This window comes from Cavia porcellus, unplaced genomic scaffold (assembly GCF_034190915.1).
Source record: "Cavia porcellus strain 051 isolate PalLab524CR breed Dunkin Hartley unplaced genomic scaffold, mCavPor4.1 scaffold_1, whole genome shotgun sequence".
Classification (NCBI taxonomy): Eukaryota; Metazoa; Chordata; class Mammalia; order Rodentia; family Caviidae; genus Cavia; species Cavia porcellus.
In genome coordinates this window covers 124,375,975-124,381,129 of record NW_026947484.1, presented here as the reverse complement: position 1 = coordinate 124,381,129, position 5,155 = coordinate 124,375,975, and the positions used below count along the sequence as shown (strand labels likewise).

Here is a 5,155-nt window from a genome sequence, read left to right as displayed (position 1 = left end):
ATGACAGACAAATTTATTTCTCATAGTTATAGAGGCTAAGAAATCCAAGATTATGGCACTCACGGAACATCTAGTACTGTCTTTTCTATGGTTTGTGCACAATAGCATGTTCTCAGTAGAAGAGACAGAGCAGCTTTCTGGGGCCTCATATACAGGGGCACTAATATACTCATAGCTAAACAACTGTCCGAAAAGCCATTTCTCCTATTAATATGGCCTTAAGAGCTCAAATTTTAGCACATTAATTTGGAGGATAGGGCCAAAAATTTAGAATACAACACATATTCTTAGTAAAAAAATTATGAATTATAGTTTAATTTTCTACCTGATTAGTTTGTTCTAAAATGCAATGAATATATTTTTCCAGTTACGCATTTTTCAAGTTAACCCAGGCATAACTAATATGATAGTTATGTTAGTAATGTTGACAGGAATTTAAATGTACTTGGTAATGTTGGCAGGAATTTAAAATTACTGATAGCATTTCTCAGGTTAGATATCCAGAATGACAGAAAATATTAATTGACAGTGATTTCTTGTATCATAGAAAGATTTATAATATGAATTTTGAAATTCTGTCCTCTACTTCTCTACCCTCACTACCTCATTCCCACTTTTCCTTCAAACCTGATACATAAAATTATTTTATGTCTAACTTGAAAGAGGCTTAATGAGATGAGCTATTATAATGAAAAGTCATTATCCATGTATATTTTTAAATTACAACTTTTCACAAGTATCCAAGACTGTCATCCTGCCGAGTAATTTTTTTAAAAAGTAATTATTACATATTTGAAGTCATATATTAATTTTCCAGAGGTTATACATGGATATTTTTGAAACTATACTCACTACCAAAATGAAAGAAAAAAAAACATAATCCTAACAACTACAGATATTTTAACATTGTAATTCTTTCTAATCTTTTATATTATTCATATGTTTGTAAAAAATTGAACGTTGCAATTCACATTGCTTTATGTTTAACTATATTCAGTGAACTTTTTTGTGTGATGATAAATTGTCCTTTCAGAAGTTCTTTGTATCAGAGGTATTACACAAATTTGTAATATCATAAACTACAGAAATAATAATGAAATGTACATTACAAAAAGCTAGGAAAATGTTTTGAAAGTTTTCACCAAAAACTTACTCTGGTGATAAATATTTGAGGAGATTTTTACATTAATCTGATTTAAGCTTACTCAAAATATACAAATATTAAAAGAATTGCCTTATTCCATTAATAAGCACAAATTATATATCAGTTTAAGAATAAATTTAATAAAAAGAACAAAATTGAGAAGACCCTTGCCATGTTCTTCCTCAAAATCAGGCGATCTAATTATTTGTCCAAAATAAACGTGCCAATCCACAGTTGTTTGCATTCACATTAGAGCCTTAATATACCTATGTGTACATTTCACCATCAAAACTCAGAGTCTCCTACTCAGATTTACTTAACAAATAAGCAGCAACCATAACATTTTAGTGTAACATAGTGAGAAAGAACTTTTTATTATAAGTAATATCTTAAAATCCAGCTATATTAGAATTAATCTCAAAAATTATATGGAGATTCCTTTATAATAGAACTAGCATATGATAGATTCAACAATATACCACTATGGGATTATATATCCAAAGGAAGTGAAATCAGCATGTTGAAGACACATCTCTATTGTCATATTTATTGAAACACCGTTCATAATAGCCAAGAAATGGAAACAGCCTATGTGTCCATCAAATTATGAACACATAAGACAACATGGTATGTTCACCAAATGGAATTTCTATTTAGACATAAAAGTAATAAGCACTTGTCATTTGTGATACCATGGAGATTTATATTTTATTTTAATCTGGCACAGAAAGTTAGTACCACCTAATCTCACAAGTGGAATCTAAAATAAGTCGATCTGATAGAGGTTGAGAATAGAGGTTGCAAGAAACTGAAGAGAGTAGAGGAGAGAGACAGATGAGGAAAGACTGATCCGTGAGTACCAAAATATGATTAGATGGAAACAGGAAGTACTGCTCTACTGCCCAAGTAGCAATACAGCAATAATTACTGTGTATTTCAAAAGGCTAGAAGAAAAACTCTTGAATGTTTTCATCATGAAGAAATGGTAAATGAAAAAGTAAGTATGTTGAACTTAATTTAAACATTACACAATAGATGCAGGCATTGAAATACCACACAGTACCCCACAAATATGTGTGATTTTAACTTTTTATGTATTTAATTTGAAAAAAAAACAGAAATTTTAAAATTTAAAATGGCTTGTAGGATTCCAAGTTTTCCTAAATGTACTTATTTATGTTTTCCATGGTATTATATCATTGTTGTTCATGCTTCTTTAAAAAGTTACTCATAATTTCTACTCTAGTTTTAAAGCTTATTTTGAAGAAAGAAAAGTGTTGTTGATTTACCTCTAAATATTTACATGTTCTATAATTTATATGGATTGCCAGTGGCACATTAGTTTCTCCATGCTTCTTCTCTATCCTCTAGTTGTCCCACTTTTAGTTGAATGAGACCACAGTGCCTCAAATATGGATGAAGGGTCATTCCTTTAAATTCTGTGCCATCTCTAACCTTAGCATTTAACAACACTATATTTAAGACTTAGGAAAAAATTAAAAGACAGCTTCAAAATATTTTTAGAAAAATGAAGACTGAAAAGTATGTGTAAATATTCCAAAACTCTGGATTTAAAGAGGTACATTAGACACTTTTCTGTTCAGTTTCTGGTTACAGAAGTCAGTGCTTATTTAAATTTAAAAAGTAACTCATTAAAGAATTTCATTTCTTAGATGCTTGGTTTTCCCTCTTAATCCTTATTTTCCTCCTGAACCTTCTTTTTCACAGATGACGGACAATTGGAAAGTAAATTCCTTTTGGGGAAACTTTTAACTCCTATCAATGAGAGTGTGTCTTCTTTTTGAAAATACCCACCAAGGAATCCAACAGGGCGTACTTCACCAGAAATTGTGTAGAATAATATCATGTGAGGATATTACAGTTGAACAGTCCAGTTATTTCATTTCTGCTCCTGTCTGTCTGTTTAAGGATTTTTTTTTCCTCTTACCTTGATCTAATCTTTTTCTGGTTTATTCCTTGTAACTGTTGGAATACTAATACCTAAGAATAATTTCAGAGATATTAACGCAAATTTAGCTAAGATCCATTTTGTTGTTTTTTCCAGACGGGGTCTCCATGTGTAGTTCAGACTGACCTGGAACTCACAGCAATCCTCCTGCTTTATCCTCCAGGGTGCTGGGATTACAGGCATGCACCACTACCTTTTGCTAAGATATATTGTAACATTCATGTAGTTCTTCTCATCACAAAGAAAGCATTTACAATGATACTATATTCAGTAGACAACTCTTTATCTTTTTTATTTTAAAGGGGGTAAAATTAAACACAACAAAACAGAACAAAATAGAATGTAAGAAAGCAATGTAAGAGATATAAATTTCAAAACTAGATGACCTGAGATCTTCACTATCATATTGTCTGTTGTTTTCTTCCAAATAGTTGTCCATGTCTTCACATACAGAGAATTCATACAAAACAGCATAGAATAAGACTGATCTGAACAGAATGAGGAAGGCATTTTAGGTCTTCAAAACCAGACAATAGGGAAGCCACTAATGTCTGTCATAGAGTCTCTCGTTTTCTTCAAAATAGCTGTCCATACTTTTATGTATATTGAAGTTCAACAAAACAAAACAGGCAGGGGGGAGGGATTGCTTGGTTTCCCAGCCCTCCAGGTCCCAGCATGGCATAGGTCCCAATAAGCACCGGTGGCTCCTATTCTGGGCTGCTGCAGCCTGCTACACGCACAGCCACTCTTGTGGGGGGTGGGGGTGGAGAGTGGTGTTTTAAACTGTTTCTAATGAATTGACCATTTCACTGCCCAAGTTCTGAAATGGCCAACAGATCATAGAAAGACATCTCTTTAGGCTCCTGCTTGAAGCCAACATCATCAGGAAGCTGCCGGCCTTGATTCAGGGCCATTATCTTTTGCTTTTCATTTAAAAATAAGATCTTTGTTTTATTTTCTGTAAAAAAAGACCTTGTAATTTCTACTTCCAGAAGAAAAGAAAAAGGAAACATGAGCTTAAAGGTTTTTTTTCTGCTTTTACTTATAAAGTGTTTACAAATTTAATGACTTTTGGAAAGTTTCAGATAATCTTAGCTAGAATTTTATTAGTTTATGAAATCTAAGAGCAGTTATATCAAGATCAAAATCATGTTATTCTTTTCCTGTTAAATTTCATAGTATACCTAGCCAATAGAAAGCTGTAATTTAGTCTGTATTTGCTATGTGAATGGGTTTGAACAGTTCATTTATTCAGGAATGCCACAATTGTCAACAATTAAGGAAACTGGCACTTCATTCCCTGCAAAATAGAGCCTAGCCAAAAAAAGAAAAACCAAAGAATTTACAAACATTTCTGACACAACAAAATAGTTATTCAAAAGGTCATACAATAAAGTTTATCCCATGTACAGTATATGGCCAACACTGTTTCCTCAACCATGACATTTGGGTTAGACTGTACTTTAGGGCTATACTATCATTTGCTTTGAATAATCATGATCTAATCTTTGAACTTATTCCAAGAGTGAGCTGGAAAACTAACAGTCAAATGCCTCTTTAAGTCTTCTGTTGTTAAAAAGCCAAAGTAGATAATTCCTTTAGCACTCGACTTGAAATGACAGTGAGTGTTTTGAAAGAAGCAAGGCATCTTTTTGAAATAGGGAAGTGGTCTACAATCAGGTACTCCAAAGGAAGGAAAGCCAAGAAATTTACCTTGGAGAAGTTTTGTTTTTTTTCTTGGAGATTGTGGTTTTGCAACATTGAAATTTGTTGGGCTTGCTAACTCATGTATTGGTTTATCAGTGAAGTGGGTTCATAATATAGGATTCCAAGCAGCCAACTTGACAAATTTTGGGATTTTATTAGCTGAGCTCAGTGACTGCCTGCAAAGACCCCTGTTTCAAGAGTCAGAGCAAGTGGCCCTGCACTGGAGGGTTACAGAGCTTTTAAAACAAACCACAAAGCAAGACACCCTGTTGTAAACAATTTATCTAGAGTCTTACATTAATTTTGGCTGGTACCTGTATCCTGCTTCTTTGTTG

At 32.9% G+C, this 5,155-nt stretch overlaps 1 non-coding gene across 1 annotated transcript; it reads right to left on the bottom strand.

The window, feature by feature from the left end:
• Nucleotides 1–3,890: 3,890 nt before the first annotated feature.
• LOC111754345 (small nucleolar RNA SNORA2/SNORA34 family) lies at nt 3,891–4,027 on the bottom strand. The gene has a single exon (XR_002789048.1). It is a non-coding gene; the product is annotated as a small nucleolar RNA SNORA2/SNORA34 family (small nucleolar RNA).
• Between the last annotated feature and the right edge of the window lie 1,128 nt (nt 4,028–5,155).